The 18,078-nt window shown below is 46.8% G+C and overlaps 1 protein-coding gene across 4 annotated transcripts in view; it reads left to right on the top strand.

The window, feature by feature from the left end:
* The first annotated feature begins 36 nt into the window (after nucleotides 1-36).
* The window catches only part of Spats2 (spermatogenesis associated serine rich 2), an 86,076-nt gene continuing 68,034 nt past the window's right edge, over nucleotides 37-18,078 (top strand). Inside the window, exon 1 of one of the 4 annotated variants that reach the window (XM_060388643.1) lies at nucleotides 37-765. The gene's annotated coding sequence lies outside the window, so the exon portion shown is untranslated. Of the gene's footprint in view, nucleotides 766-13,905; nucleotides 14,238-18,078 lie in introns of those variants that run through there. The other 3 variants (XM_021634923.2, XM_021634922.2, XM_060388645.1) reach the window with 3 other exon arrangements.

Genomic DNA, 18,078 nt, shown 5'->3' with positions numbered 1-18,078 from the left:
TGCAAGAGGGAATCCAAGAGGTAAGTCAGGGGTTAAATGTCAAAGTGCCAGGGGGAAAAAAAGTTTTTATTCCATTTATACCTTCTACTCTTATACTTTCCCTGAAAGGAACAGGTTCTGCGGCCGGGGGCCGTGCCTCTGCTCGGAACAGAGTTGTGCAGAGGCCCTCGTGGGTTTGGAACAGGCTGAGTCCTCAGGTCTTCTCGGTACTCAAAGTCCAAATGGTGAGTGCCCTGTCACACTCTCAGGATCAAAGGATCTCAACGTGGGAACGGAAATATCACAGTCTGCCTTGCCCCCTGTTTTGAGCTGAATGTCATAACACTGTAAATGATGTGTTGGGGTACTGAGGGAACAGATGACATTGTTTTAAGGGGGTTTGTAGACCGGGACGGCCTGGAACTCACAGAAAGAAACGCTCGCCTCGCCCCCGGTCCTGGAACAAAGGCCTGTGCGGTCATTCGTCAAATGTCATGGTTAGTTTTAATTGTCAACTTGACACTGTCTTGAATTGCCAGAGAGACTCCCTGAAGGGTTGTCTAGATCAGGTTGGACTATGGGCAGCTCTGTGGGAGACCTTCTTAACTGAGGTGGAGAAACGCAGTGCCGTTTTCACGTGCTGGACCCAGGGCGAGAGGGAGAGGAAACAACAAGCTTGGCGCCGGTGTGCGTCCACTCAGCACCCTCTGCTCCTGATTACGGCGGAGCCTGCATGACGAGCCTCCAGCTCCAGCCTTCCCAGACATGATGGACTGTGCTCGACCTGTGAGTCCAAATGAATCCTTTTCTCTTAAGTTGCTTTTGTCAGGGTCTTTAATCACAGCAACAGGAAACGAAATAAGACAGGCCTCTTGGGAAGATTCATGATTCTCTATCCCGTGTGTCTTTAAGGCAGCTCGGGGAGGCCTGGGGAACTAGCAGTTTGTGTATTTCGAGGAAGCTTTATTTAAGCTGCATGTAGAAAAGGAGACCAGGATGTCTCACTCTGTGGGAGGCTGAGGACCAGAAACGTGTTAAAATGAGATACCTTTTTTGTTTTGCTTTTTCCAGACAGGGTTTGTCTGTGTAGCCCTGGCTGTCCTGGATTTGCTTTGTAGGCCAGGCTGGCCTGGACCTCACAGAGATCCTCCTACCTCTGCCTCCCTGAGGGCTGGGATTACAGGCTTGTTCCACCACACCCAGCTTAAAGTTATATACCTTTATTTGCTCTTTTCTTGCTCTTCTGGCGTGCTTCATTCACACCTTTCTCCTGGGTGTCACCTCTGAGTAGTTTACACAGTGTTTTAAGCTGGAGACATGGCCTAGTAGCATAAGCTTGTGCTTAGCATCCATGAGGCCTGGTACCGTGTAAGCCGGGCTCGGCGACCTCCCCAGTACTGAAGGCTTGTTTGTTTGTTTGTTTGTTTGTTTTTCACAAGGTCGTACTTACATTGTAATCTAGGCCTGCCTGGAGCTCACTGTTTAGCCCAGGCTAGCCTCAAACTCACAATAATCTTCTTGTTTACTGATGCTGGAATTACAGGTGTGAGCCAGTGGTACAGTCTAGAGGAACAGAACTGTGTGTGTGTGTGTGTGTGTGTGTGTGTGTGTGTGTGTGTGGCGAGCTTTAAAGTAGTCATAGCCAAAATACCCCTGAGCCACTGAGAAGCCAGTACTTGGTCCTTGAGGCCAGGACCTGAGAACTGAACTCAGACCATCGGGTTTGCAAAGACAGTGCTTTTGCTCACTAAGCCATTGTGCGGCTCCCCACAACCCAGCGGGGGTGGGGGAATGAGAGAGAGAGAGAGAGATTGGGGAATGTAGCTTAGTGAAAGAGTACTTGCCAAGCACCCCCAAGACCTTGATTTGATTGATAGCTAGCCCCCAAAAGAATGGTTCTCAGACTGTGGGTCGAGACCCCTTTGTGGGGTAGACCAACCCTTTCACAGGGCTCGCCTAAAATCATCAGAAAACACCGAAATTTACATTATGATCCGTAGCAGTATCGAAATTACAGTTTTGAGGTGGGGACAAAAATAGTTTTACGGTTGGGGTCACCACAGCATGAGCTGTATTAAAGCTCTGGCATTGGGAAGGTTGAGAACCACTGCCCTCCAAGCAAGAGAGAGACACACGCTTTGAGGCCCGGTCAAAAGGGTCCTTTTTAGTTTCATTTTCTCTTGTTGCGACAGGGCTTTATTCTTGCAGCCCACAGTCTGGCCTCAAACCCAGAATCTCCCCCTTTCTCCTGGCGCTCCTGCCTAGTGAGCTCCTGCCTAGTCACACCCAGCTCTCTCCTGCTTATTTTGTACACATGGAATCAGACCAGATGCTGCCCTTTGTGCATGTCAGGCACATGTAGCGTGATTTTTCAAGGTTCATCCATGGCCTTGCGTGCGTCATCATCATGTTTAGTTTATATTTAAATTACTCACATCTTAAAGCTGCTCAATCATTCTTTTTAAGAAACATTTATTTCATACCTGTACGTGTGGATGTGTATACAGAGTAAGGTTTGCTGAATCGATACCTTCACACCTCCAATTCATCTAGTCTCTTGAATTATTCCCTTAGAATAAATCCCCATGAGTGAGATTATTAGGTCAAAGGGCATGAACATTTTTACAGCTCTTGTCAATATTGCTCTTAAATTGTGGTGCCCAAAACTAATGCAATTCTCAGTGTGTTCAGACAGCACAGGGTACAGTGGGGCTATTAAGTTCTCAAGGTCTGGACGATATATCATCCCTTAAATCAAGCAGTCCAAGAATTTATTAGCGTTTCTTTTTTTTTCTTTCCTTTCTTCCTCTCCCTCTTTCTCGCTTTCTTTGTATGTCTGTGTTATTCTCTGAGCTTCTAGCTAGCTAAGGCTCTTGCATGTTTTCCCAACACTGACTTTTTATTTATTTTTCTGTTTGGAGATAGGAGCTCATGTATGTAGCCGAGGATGACTTTGAATTGCTATCCTTGCCTCTCCCTCCCAAATGCTGGGATTACAGACACACACCGCCAAGCTCGGGTGGTGTAGACCTGGGACCGACCCCAGGCGTGCTGAAGGAGCATTACCAGGCCCTGTGTGTTAAAGCTGTGTTTGCGCTTATTCTAAGACCTAGGGGGCTTTTCGGGGATATTTATTGTGTCTCGGTTTCCTTTAAAAAAAAAAAAATTTACCCTCATTTTTGTTTTATTTGTACAGGTGTTTTGCTGGCAGGCATGTCTGCATACCACATTCAGGCAGTACCCACAAAGGCAAGAGGGCATGGAATCCCCTGGGGCTGGAGTTGCAAGATGGTTGTGAGCCACCATATGGATGCTGGGAACTAAACCTAGGTCCCCTGGAAGAGAGGTCAGTGCTCTTAGCCACTGAGCCATCTTTCCAGACCCATTTTCTTTTCTTCTTTAATGTTGGGTGGTTCTAAGAAGCTAGGTGAAGGGGCTGGAGAGATGGCTCCGAGGTTAAGAGCACTGGCTGTTCCTCCAAACGTCCTGAGTTCAATTTCCAGCAGCCACATGGTGGATCCCCACCATCTATAGTGAGAGCTGGTGCCCTCTTCTGGTGTGCAGGTGTACATGCTGACAGAACATTGTATATATGATATAGAAATACATCTTTTAAAAAGCTAGGTGAAGGCATAGTTTTTATTTGTTTGTTTTGGTTTTGTCTTAGTTAAAAACTGCAGGTTGTTACAGGACACATGGTACTTTCCATTCCCTCTCCTCCCTTTTTAAATAAAAACTTACTGTGTTGGTATTTATTTATTTTCATTTTTTAGTGTGCTTGAGAGTTTTGTCTGCATATATGTTTGTGTGTCATGTGTGTACACGACCCTCAAAGGCTAGAAAAGGGCATCGGATCCCCTGGAACTGGAGTTATAGACAGCCATGAGCTGCTATGTGGGTCCTGGGAATTGAACCCAGGTTTTCCGGAAAATCCCCTGCTTAGGAGGATAATTTCCAGGGTTCAGTTCTCCCCTTTTGTGAGGAGGACGGGGCCACTGTGACACTGGGTTGTTACAGCAAGCTCCAGTTGTGTGTTTTAAAGCCTTGCTCTTTCCTGGGAGATGTGGAGTAGTCTGTTCCGTTTAGCCTGGGCTCAGTGGCTAAAGGCTCTTACATGCTGCTTCAGGACTCATGACCTGAGTTTAATCCCTCCATCCCACAAGGTGGCAGGGGAGAACCACCTGTCCTTTGACCCCCCACGTGTGCCCTGAGACCGTACCTGTTACCTTCAGCGCCTTTCTTAAGGAAACACAGTGACCGAAAGGCATTCAGTTGTTTTGTTGGCTGTATTTAGTTTTGTTTTATTTTTGCTAAAGCTAGTCTTTAAAAATTTATGCAGCATTCCGGCTGAATGAGGTGCCATTTTAACAGTTCTCTTCTTACTCCATGCCACCCCATCCCCAATTCTCTTTCTTTGTCCCACTGCTCATCCAAGCTTTTATCTGTCCTTCTGTTCATTTCTAGAAGATTGTAACTCTAAGAAAGGACTTTGCACTTCAGCAGTTTAAATCTTACTAGCAAGTTTCAATGGAATAAAGTGCTGTCTTGTATGGGGAAAGTTGAAATGGAGCAATTCCAGACCTCAGTTCTACTTCTGTGATGAGGAAAGCTGGTCAGTGGATCAGTTATCTTGAAAACTCGGCTTTTATCTATTTATTTATTTTTAAATTGTGTGTGTGTGTGTTGGGAACATGAGCATGAGAGTGCAGGTGCTCAAAAAGGCTGTTAGATTCCCTGGAGTTGGAGCTACAAGTGGCTACCCTTGGGCTCCTTTATGGATACTGGGAACCAAATTTGTATTCTCTGCAAAAGCAATATAGATAATTTTTTAAAAAGATTTATTTACTTTATGTATGTGAGTCTGCATGTGTGCCTACACTCCAGAAGAGGGCATCAGATCTCATTATAGATGGTTGTGAGCCACCATGTGGTTGCTGGGAACTGAAATCAGGACCTCGGGAAGAGCAGTCAGTGTTCTTAAACTCCTGAGCCATCTCTCCAGTGGGCCATATGGACTCTTAACAGCTTTCTCTCTCTCTTTCCAAAAAAAAAAAAAAAAATAGGCTCTTAAAAAAAATGTGTATGTGTGGAGGACAGGGGCTGAAGCAAAGCTGGCCTTCCAGCCTTTGCAGGCATACGATGCAGCCATGTACCCAAGGAAAACACCCACACACATTTAAAAAATAACAGCTAAAGGAATCCGGCTTGGTGGTGCATGCCTTTAGCGCGAGCTCTCAGGAGGCAGATGTAAGCAGACCTTTGAGTTCGAAGTCAGCCTGGGCTACAGAGGGAGTTCCAGGACAGCCAGGACTGCACTGGGAAACCCTCTGTGTGTGTGTGGGCGGGGGGGGCAGGGGGCAGAAACAACAAACAAAGGGAAGGACAGGAAGGGCTTGGGGCCTATCCATGTGTTCGGCTTGAATTTCTCCCTTGCACAGATGTAGGAGCCATTAAAGCTCCTGCTGCTCTTCACTCTGGACTAGGCAGTTTTGGTTTTGTATTCTCTCTTTTCTTCCTGGGATCCCTCAGGCTCCAGCTCTCTCTATCAGGGCGTTTACTGCTTCAGTGCTCCTGTCTTTGCTGATGTCACCCTTCCTTCCCATAATTCTTTTCCCCTCTGCTAGTCTGAATCTTTGTACTTCTTTTACGACCTAGCTTAAGGTTTATCCCTAAATGATACCTTCACTGATTAACTCTCTTCAGTAATCTTTCCCCCTTGAATTCCTTTAGCATCCTTGTCTAAATTGTTCTGGTCTCCCAACCATTTTCTTACATGTTGCTGTGTAATTGTTCTGTCCCATATTTACAAGTCTTTTCTTTAACTTCATCAGACTCCTTAAGGGCAAGACTTGTCTTCTTCCAAAGCAAATAACAGAGCGTTTAATAAATCTGTAATCTTGGATAAATTATTGAACAAGTTTGAGGTTCCTTTTCTCGTTTCTTCCATGGGGATAATGTTGTCTGTATCATAGGGATGATGAAGCAATCAAAGGAGACGATGTGTTGAGAGCACTTTATAAATTATAGAACGTTTTTAGAGCAGTTAGGCGTATTCTTTGCTATAAAGGTCAACGGGCCTCGAATTTATAATCTTCCACCTCAGCCTCCCAAGTGCTGGGATTTTATATTCTGCCACGATTGGCTATTTTTATTTGGAATTTTAATAATTATTACTATTGTGTGTGGGGTGTGTGCGATGGTAATTATGATGATGGTGTGTGTGTGTGTGCTTGTGTGTGTGTCTGTATGTGTATGTGTGTGTATATGAATGCACACACACACAATACACATGTCGAGGTCACAGGACAACACTCAGGAGTTGGTTCTCCTCTCTCGCCGTGTATTCCAGGAATCTCACCCAAGTCATCAGGCTTTTGAGACAACCGCTGCTATCTGCTCAGCCATGTTGCTGGCCTTACCTGGCTAATTTTTGGAAAAAATTATGACAGAAATGTAGAAATTAAGGAGCATCCTAAAATTCCAGGTTGGCTTCGACTATTGAAGTTATTGGCAATATCAGAATCAAGACTCAGGCAACAATAAAGCAGTTTTGTATTAATTACATCTCTTTCACATAGGGATGGATTCACTAATGATTAAATTGAAGGTGTTTGATTGCTTGTTTACAGTGCTGAAGATTAAACCCAGAGCCTCTGTCATGCTAGGCAAGCAAGGTGTATACCCAGCCATGCTTTTTGACTTTTGATACAGGGCCTTGCTACATAGGCCAAGTTACCCTTGAACTTAAAATCATCTGCCTCAGCCTCCCAAGTGCTGGAACTACAGATGCACGCTGTCATGGACCTGTTTTGTTGTCTGTATAATGTGGCAAGTACTAAGCTAATTGAGCCCCTTAGTAGTGCATCATGAATTAATCCAGAGGATCCGGGTTCAATTCTTAGCACCCGAATGGTGGTTCACAAGCTCTGTAATTCCAGTTCCTGTGTATCCAACACCCTTTTCTGGTCTCTGTGAACACAGACATACATGCATGCAAAAACACCTACACATATAAAATAAAAGAAGTCAACCTTTAAGAGATGTTGGAGCGGGGTGTGTTAGTGTATGGCTTTAATCCCAGCGCTTGGGGGGCAGAGGCAGGTGGCTCTCTATGAGTTCTAAATGGTGAGTTCCAGGCCAGTCAATGCAGTGAAACTACAAACAAAACCAAAAGCTAAAAGAAACCTGAAACCCGCAGAAGCCTCCTGGGAAGAGTTTTCTTCTTAGGGGAAAGCTGCATACTGTATAATGCCAGCTCCCTTCACCACATGATTAAAAGCTCTGCGGAAAACTTGCTGTTTTTTAAAGTCATCTGCTTGTCAAATGGTTTGCTTAGATAACATCCCCTTAGTATGGCATACAACTAATTTTGGGGCTCAGCTTGGCCTGCCGCCATGTTTGGGTAATAGCAGTGGGCTGAAGAAATGGCTCACTGGGAAAGCGCTTGTCTTGCAAGCCAGAAGACTTGGGGACCCCCAGACCACACTAAAACGCTGGGCATTGTGGTCCATGCTTGTGATTGGTGCTGGAAAGGTGGAGCCTGGTGGATCTCTGCTGCTCACTAGCCAGTCATTCTAGCCTACTCTGAGTTCTAAGCCACAGAGAGACCACAAACAAAAACCAATAACAGCAACAACAAAAAGGTGAGGCTGAGAGATGGCTCAGTAGGTAAAAGCACTGGCTGCTCTTGCAGAGGACCCAGGTTCAATTCCTAACATCTACATGGCAGCTCACAACTGTCTGCAGCTCCAGTTCCAAGGGATCTGACATCCTAGTTTTTTCCACGCAGGGTCTTCTTATGTAGCTCAGGCTCCCCAGGAACACTATCTATCTATCTTTTTTTTTTTTTTAAGATTTTATTTATTTATTATGTTTACAGTGTTCTGCCTGCATGTACACCTGCAGGCCAGAGGGTGGCACCAGATCTCATATATAGATGGTTGTGAGCCACCATGTGGTTGCTGGGACTTGAACTCAGGACTTAGGGAAGAACAGCCAGCCAGTGTGCCTAACCTCTGACCCATCTCTCCAGCCCATTTTCTTTGTTTTGCTTTCATGTATTTTATATCTTTTTATATATTTTATTTATTAATTTATATTTATAAATATATTTATAATAAATAATATAATAAATATTTTTATATATTTATTATTTATACAGTATTCTGCCTGCAGGCCAGAAGAGGACACCAGATCTCATTATAGATGGTTATCAGCCACCATGTGGCTTCTAGGAATTGAACCCAGAACCTTTAAGGAAGAACAGACAGTGCTCTTAACCTCTGAACCATCTCTCCAGCCTTCTTTCCTTCCTTCCTTCCTTCCTTCCTTCCTTCCTTCCTTCCTTTCTTTCTTTCTTTCTTTCTTTCTTTCTTTCTTTCTTTCTTTCTTTCCTTCCTTCCTTCTTTCTTGGTTTTTCGAGATAGTGTCTTACTATATAACCCTGGCTGTCCTGGAACTCACTTTGTAGACCAGGCTGGCCTTGAACTCACAAGAGATCTGCCTGCCTCTGCCTCTCAAATGCTGGAATCCAAGGTGTGCGCCACCACACCCTGCTGGATGTTTTTTTTTTAATGATCTCTTCCTTTCACAATCTTTTAAGAAAAGATTTGCTTTACTTTTAATTACGTCTATATTGTGTATGTCTGTGTGTGTGAATGCACACTTGCGTGTTCCATGTTCCTAGAGACTAGAGGTGTTGGATTCCCAGGAGATGGAGTTACAGGTGGCTGTGAGTGTCCCCAGCTGGGAGCTGGGCTCACACCTGGGTCCCCTGAAAAAGTAGTAAACACTCTCAGTCACTGAGCCATCTCTCCAGCTCTCCCTTCTCAGCCTTTAACGTTAAGGTTACACTAACCTCTTCAAAGCCGCCCGCGAGCCTGTGTTGCATTACTTTTTCTGCAACTTGCAGACAGACTGTAACCACTTCGCAATTATTTCATGGCAGTTAGCAATCACTTTTATTTTTACATAAAACACACACTGGGAGATGGATGCGTTGTATGAGGAACAATGACAAAATTGATACTTGTTTTTAAAATTTTAGACGCTTTGTGTGCTTATGAACATTTTACCTGCAGGTGTACAAGTGCAGCCCGAGCCTGCCTGGTGCCTGCAGAGGTCGGGAGGGGGCTTAAGTCCCCTGCAATCGGAGTTAAGGATGGTCCTAAGCTACCATGTGGGCCCTGGGAGCTGAACCAGGGTCCTCTGCAAGAGCAGCAAGAGTTCTTAAGCACTGACTCTTCATTCCAGCTCCCCCAAATTAATATCAAAAGAAACAATTTTGAAACATTTATTGAATGTCCTTCTAGAGACATGAGAAGAATTAACCCCAGATAGATATTTTAGGTAACCCTAACTCTTTGGAGAGTAGAGTTTTGTTGTTTGTTTGTTTTTAAAATGTGAGGCATCTGTCATCATGCACACTGGCATGCCAGAAGAGGGCATCAGGTCCCTTTTATAGTTGGTCATGAGCAGCCACGTAGGTGCTGGGAATTGAACTCAGGACCTCTGGAAGAAGAGCCAGCACTCTTAACTGCTAAGCCATCTCTCCAGCCCTGGGGAGGGTGGGGGGCAGATTTTTAAAAAATAAATCTTGTGATTTTCTGCTGTCACCCAAAGGACTGAGTATCCCTTGAAACTATTCAGAATTTTCCTGTGAAGCTCTACTAAATACAGCGTTACAGCGATTGTGTGTGCACGAGTGCCCACATGTGTGTGTGCACGTGTGCGTGTGTAGAGGCCAAAGGAAAACCTCAAATGTTCCTCTACCAGTCTTTGCCTCTCAATGTTGGGGCTATAGGCTTGTGCAGCCATTCCTGTCTTTTTACGTGAGTGCTGGGGATTTGAACTCAGGTCTTCATGCTTGCAAAGCAAGCACTCTTGCCCCCTAAGCCATTGTCACAAATCCAGGAGATTAGTTTTAAAGACTGGGGCCCCTCTATGGCATCTAATGAGCTTGGTGTTGTTTTTTTTTTTTCAGCACCATTGATGCATTTCCTGAAGGGCTTTACGTGGTGAAGTCGGTAGGCAGGGAGCAGAATCCTCACTAACAAGGTCTGCGCCGTTTAATTCTTACTCTGTGTGAGTAGCAGTGGATAGTGTGGGGAAATCAGTCACGACTGTGTTTCCATAGCATTCTGCACTTCTCTAATTAAATGCTTGTCATATCATTGTACTTGATTATTTGATAGCACTATCTTCTTTTATAACTCTTATTAGGGTGACGGTGTGTTTGTTTTCATTCTAAGTGGCCTGATGCCTGGATGATGTTCGCCATCTGTTAGGTTCTTACATCAGTTCAGAAAAAGAAAGCAGATATTTGAATGATTTGCTTCTATTATATTTGTGTGTGTATATATATATATATATATATATATATATTCAGTATTCAGCTGATGTTTTAGTGTCTTAAGTAGGCAGATGACTCAGTCTCTCTCTCTCTGTGTGTGTAGGCCAATTTTGAAAATTTTATTGATTTATTTGAGACAGGGTCTCACTATGGTAGCTTTGGCAGGCCTGGAACTCATTGTGTGGCTCAGGAAGTGGCCTCCTTGTCAGAGGTCTACCTTCTTCTTCTTCTTCTTCTTCTTCTTCTTCTTCTTCTTCTTCTTCTTCTTCTTCTTTTGAGTCTGGGATTAAAGGTGAGGGCTGCTACACCTAGCTCATCTTTTGCTTTTTGAGACAAGAACTGGCCTGCAGTGTGCCAGGCAGGCTAGGCTGGACGGTAGGCCTCAGGAATTCTCCCCATCTCCACCACCCAACATTTCACCTGCTGCTGAGGCTACAGGCCCATGCCACCACTCCTGTTTGTTTGTTTGTTTGTTTGGTGTTTTTTTTTTTTTTTCAGGCCTTTTCAGTCTATATGTTTGGAGTAGACTGGGCATGTGTTAGCTGGGGCTGTGTGCCTCAGAGTTTTGTTGTTGTTTTCTTGTTTTTGTTTTTCGAGACAGGGTTTTTCTTTGTTGCCTTGGCTGTTCTGGACTCACTCTGTAGACCAGGCTAGCCTGGAACTCACAGAGATCTCCCGCCTCTGCCTTCCGAGTGCTGGGATTACAGGTGTGAGCCACTGTGTCCTGCCGGAGTTTTTAATTTTATTTTTAAAGATTTTAATTTATGTATGAATGCTCTATCTGCATGTACACCTGCATGCCAGAAGAGGGCACCATATTCCAGAGTAGATGGTTGTGAACCACAAGGTGGTTGCTGGGAATTGAACTCAGGACTTCTGGAGGAGCAAACAGTGCTCTTATCCCCTGAGCTATCTCTTCAGCACCCAGAGTTTATTTTTAAATTTATTTACTTTTTTGGTTTTTCAAGACAGGGTTTCTTTGTATAAGAGCGCTGGCTGTCCTGAAACTTGCTTTGTGGACCAGGCTAACCTTGAACTCACAGAGATCTGTCTGCCTCAGCCTCCCTGAGTGCTGGGATTACAGGAGTAAACTTACACACACACACACACAGGAATGTAGGTATCTCACAGAGGCCCAGATGTCAGATGCCCCTAGACCTGGATTTATAAGTGGCTATGAGCAACCTAGTGTGGGTGCTGGGAACTGAACTCAGGTCCTCTGGAAGGGCATATGTATGTGACCACTGAGCCATCCCTCCAGCCTGTGCTTCAGAGTTTGAGAGTCCTACTTCATCTCAGGCTGGTTTAGAACTTACTATGGAGTCCAAGGCTGGTCTGAAGCTGTGGCTCCTTCCACCCTCAGCCTCTTGAGCATTGGAAGTACAGATGTGTGCCACCATAACTAGTTTGGCTCCATATTTTTTTAACTTGTACCTGTGCAAAGCTAAGGAATACAAAACTGGACATCTGGAACTCACTACGGAGACCAGACTGGGCCTGAACTCACAGAGCTACACTTGCTGGATTAGAGTGGGCTCCTGCTGTGTGCCGTAACTTGTTCCTTTTTGAAGACAATGTCTTGCTGTGCATCCCAGGATGGACTAGAATTCAGAATCCTTCTGCCTCAGGCTATGGGAGCTCGAGTACAGCCTGTGCCACTGTACAAGGCTCAGTACCTTTTATATTACCATGTAAAGAGCAGTGCTTAGGGGACATCCATGCAGAGCCTTGCTCTTGCAGAGGACAGGAACTTGATTCCCAGCACCTACGTGGTAGCTCACAACCATCCAGAACTCCAGTGCTGATGCCCTGTTCTGACTTCCACTGGGACTGGGCAGCCAAGTGGTGTGCATAAACCAGGCAAGACTCTCACACATACAAAACATATCAATCTAAAAATATCATCAAAAGCTGGGTGCAGGGCTCACTCCCGTAACCCCAGCACTCAGGGAGGCAGAGGCAGGCAGATCCCAGTGAGTTCGAGGCCAGCCTGGTCTACAAAGTGAGTCCAGAACAGCAAAGGCTACACAGGAAACCCTGTCTCAAAACCAACCAACCAACCAACCAACAACCAATCAACCAGACAAAATAACATTAAAAAAGAACATGCCTAGCACGTTTAAGGTCAGGGGGCAGAGAGCTACAGTGCCCATTCAGTATGGTGTAGGCCTTAGACCCCCTAGTACTCATGAGGCTGAGCCAGGAGGATCCAGACACTCAAGAGGCTGAGGCAGGAGGATCCAGACTTGGAGGCCAGCAGAGAGCTATATAGTCAGATCTTGACTCAACAAAAATAAAACCGTGTAAACAGCATAAGGGTCAGATGAAGATATATGGCTTGGCAGACACATACTGGACCACACCCAGTCAGATGACCTAGGAATGGAGCGACAAAGGTATGGAAACCAAAACGTCGTCCTGCCTGTAATGAGCAGCTAAGAGCACCAGCACACAAGCGAGGTAGCCCTGCCTGTTCAAAGCCCCTTTGCTTGCCTTCAAAGGAAGCGAGAAGATGAATACAGACTGTGACCAATATTTTCTTTATTATTCGTTAAAGCCACTTTAAAATATTTTAATATATATGTATTTACTTTACATCCTGCTCATAGCCCCCTTCCTCCTCTCCTCCCCACCCTTCCCTCCCACTCTCTTGACCCTATCCCACCCTTCCCTTGATCATTATTTTCAGTACCGATTTAGTCTCAATCTCAGCTTCTACCAGGCGTATCCAACCTTTTGCTATTGTGACATGACTGTCTTCCGCAAAGTTCACCATTCAGATTTTAAAAATAATCACCAAAACAGATCTCATGTTTAAAGTGTCGGCTAGACATGCCCTTTCTAACCCCTCTCTCCTGACCAGCCAACCGTCAAGACTCTAACTCGAAAGCTACATCTTAATTCTAGAGATGATTCTGGCCCTGGAGAGGCTGATTTCGAGAACTGGTTACGAAGATAGGTATTTAACAGAAAGATTCATCAGCAGGCGTTAATCACAGCCACGTAGAGGGATGCCGAAAGCGTGAGGCTGCTCACCCGCACCTCCTCTCTCCTGACCCTCTCCCACGGGTGGCCCCGTGGCTCTGGAATGACCTTTAAGAGCATAAGCTGGGTCCGGAAGGGGACAAGGTTAAAGGGCGTGTTCCTGAGTGGCCAGAGAGGACAGATGTCCCTGCAGACCTGGAGCAAAAAGCGCTGGGTTCCCATCGGGAGCCGTCGGCCACCTCCGGAGAGTTTCGGCTCTTTCCGTCAGTTCCCGCTCGACTCTTCACTTCTAGCCCGGGCGCTTTATCCAGCCTTTAGGCTGTCCCGCGAGTACGCGCCCCACGCATCCCTCGGTTCCTTCGCGTTTGGGCCCCGACCCGCTCCTTCCACCCCTCAGTAATCCCTCGTCTCTCGCAGCTCGGGCGCCCGGAGGGGTGCACCGCCGGCCGCCCGCGCCCCCGCCCCCGCCGCCGTCCGGGTCCATCGCCCCCGCCCCCGGCGCGCGCGCCCCTCGGCCGCAACCTCCGCGCGCGCGCGCGCGCCCCGCACTCTGGCTGGCCGGGACGCGCGCACGGGCGCGCGCACGCGCGGGCTCCGAGGCGGGGCGAGCGGGCGGGCGGCTCGTGTGCGGGCGGGCGAGGGTCTCTGTGGATCCGCGGGCACTCCGGCCCCAGCCGCGCCTGCCAGTCTCTGCCCGCCGCCCGGGCGGACGAGGGGAGCGGGGAAGGCGGCGGTGGGGGCGGGGCGGCGCCGGGCCTCGGGCGAGCTGGGGGAGGAGCGCGGCAGCGACGGCGGCGGCTCCCGGGGACGAGGACGGGCGGGGAGGAGGCGGAGGCTCTTCTCTCCTCATCCAGGACCCCGAGCGTTCGGGACGCAGAGCCCGGAACTGGGGGCCGCGGCGACTGCAGGGAGCCCGGGCTAGGTGAGGCCGAGGGTGTTGGGTGAAGTGGGTGGCGCGGGTGCGAGCGGCGGGAGGTGGAGGGAGGGCTCGAGGTCGGGAAAAGAGGGAAGGGGCAGTTGTTGGGGGTTGGGGTGCCGGAGGAGGGGGCCCGGGGCCCTTTGGGACCTGCAGGGTTCAGAGGGCCGAGGCTCTCCGGGGTGAATGGGCGAGCGAAGCGCTCGGGTCCGAGTTGGGGAGTTTCCAGAGCATAGGCCGGAGAGACAATGGAGTGAGGGGGGACTCTGGCGTGAGCGAGTGTGCGGTCCTGGGTTTCGGAAACTACGAGAATGAGATAAGGGGCCATTTGAAATGTGAAGTACAGCGGAAGGGGCATGTGAGTCTTCTGCATGCGTGTCAGCCGTCCCCAGGACGCGAGTGCCATCATGGGACTTAAAGGGTAGAAGGACAATTTCGGGATTTGGGACGAAAACGGACTAGGAAAAGGCAAAGAAATACGAGTTTGGTCTTGAATGAAAGCAGAGTACAGGGTAGATGCACCCCAAGGGTCTTCGCGTCCTAATTCATCCAAGATGGTTGGATTGTTTCAGAAAGTGGGCTAGTCTCAGAGTTGGCCCCTTGCTAAGGCGTGCAAGCCCGTCTTTCATTAATTTTTATTATTATTCGTTATCCGCTTGTATTATTGTAAGGCAAAGCTGTTTATTCCTGCTCAGCTCAGTAGACTACTGTACATAATTTCCCTATTTATTGAAGCAAGAGAGGACACATTACCAGAAATACTTCGCTGTGAGGTCAGTGGCACTGCAGAGTTCAAGGTGTTTGCACTAAAAAGTAATGAATGGCCGTGATTAAAAAAAAAAAAAAAATCTAGATTGTCTCTTCTTTGTTGGAATTTCAGTTTCCCACTGAGAAATGCTCATAAGCCATCTAATTCTGGCTTTGTGCTTGGGAAAGAGAATTGGGGTTTTTGTCTTTAGGAATGTTCACTGATGCTGATTGCTAATGATCAGGCTGCCTCTGTACCTTCCATTTGAGTTAAGATGATTTGGAAATAGTGTAAAAAAGCGTTTCTGGGTTATGGACTTTATATTCCCCACATCCCTCCTTGCAGGGTCTCACTCTTCCCAGGTTGCCTTGGAACCAGTTCCGTAACCCCAGTTGGCACTGAGGTGGTAGTCAGACTCCTGGGTACTAGGGTTACAGATGTGAGCCACTACGATGAACTTGTATTTTTTTGATGCTTTTTGATTTCCAGACCGAATTTGCTATAGCACTGACTATAAGATCACTGATTTTGAAGCTATCATTATCATTATGTATTCATAGATGTCTGTGTTAAGCTTTTTATTTGTGAGGCATTAAGTTTTGCTGACTCATCTAAACTAAGATTTCTGGGCAGTCATCAGTTTATAATTTTCAGCTATGTTTCTGGTAGCAGGCAGCCTTAAGCTATCTTATAAATACCCCAAAGTTATGCTCTAAAATATACTTTTAAAAATTCTTAATTTATAGCTTGGCAGTGGTGGCGCACGCCTTTAGTCCCAGCACTCAGGAGACAGAGGCAGGCCGATCTGGTCTACAGAGTGAGTTCCAGCACAGCCAGGACTACACAGAGAAATTCTGTCTTGAAAAAAAAAAAAACAAAAAACACAAGGGGGCCGGAGAGATGGCTCAGAGGTTAATAACACTTGATTGTTCTTCCAAAGGCCCTGAGTTGAATTCCCAGCAATCAAGGCAGCTCACAACCATTTATAATGAGATCTGGTGCCCTCTTCTGGTGTGTAGGCACACATGCAGGTAGAATGCTGTAAGAGTAATAAATAAATAAATCTTAAAAAGAAAAACAGACAAAAAAATCTTATGTTATTTAAAAATTATATGTCTGTCGGTGTGTTCGTGCATGAGAGTGTAGTGCTCCTAGAGGCTAGAAGAGGGGGTTGGAATCCCTGGAACTGGAGATACAGTCAGTTTTGAGCCTTCTGAGGTGGGTACTGGGACTTGAACTCTGACCCTCTGCAAAAGCAGTACATGCTCTTAACCACTAGAGCCATTTGTCAGGTCTTTACATTGTACTTAAAATTTTGAACGGTTTTTGAGGTGCTGTCACTCAGTAGCCCAAGCTGGCTGGTAATTCATAATATTTGGTTCTGCCTCAGCCTCCAGAGTTCTGGGATCACAGGCGAACGAAGCAAGCGTGCCTGGCTAAAGCATGCCTCACTTTTCTTATACAACAATCAAGTGTGGAGGCAGATGTAGTGGAGCCAGAGTACATTCTCAGCACGTGGGAGGTGGAGGCCTGAGGGTCAGAAGGCTCAAGGTCATCCATCTTTGACTACACTGTGTGAGTTCACCTTGTACTCAGACTGCAGGAGGCCCCTGTCTCACCCCCACCCCACCCCATATCAGTGTAAGAAGAGAGTACAGAGTCCTCACTGGTGAAGTGTGGCTCTTGACCTGTTAGTGGGTTAGGCAAAGTGGTAAGGTTGCTTTTCTGTGTATAATCTCATTTAATTAATCATCCCCTTTAATGTAATAATCTTTATAAGTTTAGAGAGTTAAAAAAAAAAAAAAGCCAGGCAGTGGTGGTCTTTAATCCCAGCACTCTGGACACAGAGGCAGGCAGATCTCTGAGTTCCAGGCCAGCCTGGTCTACATAGTGAGTCCCAGGGCAACCAGGACTACACAGAGAAAGCCTGTCTCCAAAAACCAATAAACAAACAGATAAATAAATTAGAGATGAAATAATTTGCTAAAATCACAGAGGTACTGAATAAGGAAGCTGGATCCAGACCTATCTCTGTTTGCATGGCTTCTTTAATTTTTTTCTGCCTGTTTCCCTCAATCCCTCAGACTTTTTTCTTCTCTCTCTCTCTCTCTCTTTCTGAGACAGAGTCCTCCTGCTTCTACCTCCTGCAGGCTAGAATTATAGGGGATTACAGGAGCGCTACCATGCCAAGTTCATGTGGCCGGTGGAACCTACAGCTTCATGCGCTCCGCCAGCTGAGTGAGACCCCCCCAACCCCCTGGTGTTTTCTGTTTTTTTTTTTTTTTTTTTGAGGCAGTCCCCCAGGAACTCTGTTAGACCAGATATCCACCCACCCCTGTCTCCTGAGGTTTGGGATTAACAGGTGCCACCAGGCCAGGCCCTCGGGGCCTCCTGGCACCGGTTTTTGGCTTTCCCTCGGTAGCTCAAGCTCTTCTGGAGCTGCATGGTCCTCTTGGCTCTGCCTGCCATTTGTTGGGATTGCAGGAATGAATGGTGTGTGTGTGTTGGGGGGTGTGTCTGGGTGTGTGCAGTGTGTATGCTGGAGCTAGAATTACAGGCAGCTGTGAGTTTCCTGATATGGGAACCAAACTCCTCTGGAAGAGCTCGGAACTGCTAAGCCATACTGCTTTAAAGCAGTATGAACTGGCTGAAAGCTGAGTCTGTTACGACACAGTAATTTTTTCCTTCTTGCCTCCCCTCCCAGCCGCTGTCCTTTTGGAGACGATCTTGTAATATAGCCTGGGCTCTGTTTGCCTTAGCCTCCCAGATGTTGCAATTACAGGCGTGTACCACCACATCTGTCTTGAAGCAAGCAGTGCTTTTGCTTGGATTGGTTTGTGGAATAATTGCATCTGTAGAGTTTTTGAAAAGTTTGTCGCTCCTGTGGTTGTAGAGCTTCCAGGGTTCTGGTCATAGCGCGGAGACAGGTCACGAAGAGCGTGGTCACACCCACGTTTTCTGTTTAGTCTAGTCGGAGGAGTGTTCGGTGCATGGTGCTCGCAGGAGTCACGGCAGCGGTTGCAGAGCCAGAACCAATTAACTTGGAAAAACAATTGAAAACTGCTCAGTGCTCAAGTGCTCTCCAGGCACCTGTTGATT

This window comes from Meriones unguiculatus, chromosome 8, assembly GCF_030254825.1.
Source record: "Meriones unguiculatus strain TT.TT164.6M chromosome 8, Bangor_MerUng_6.1, whole genome shotgun sequence".
In the NCBI taxonomy this organism is placed as follows: Eukaryota; Metazoa; Chordata; class Mammalia; order Rodentia; family Muridae; genus Meriones; species Meriones unguiculatus.
This window is presented reverse-complemented; position numbering and strand designations above follow the sequence as displayed.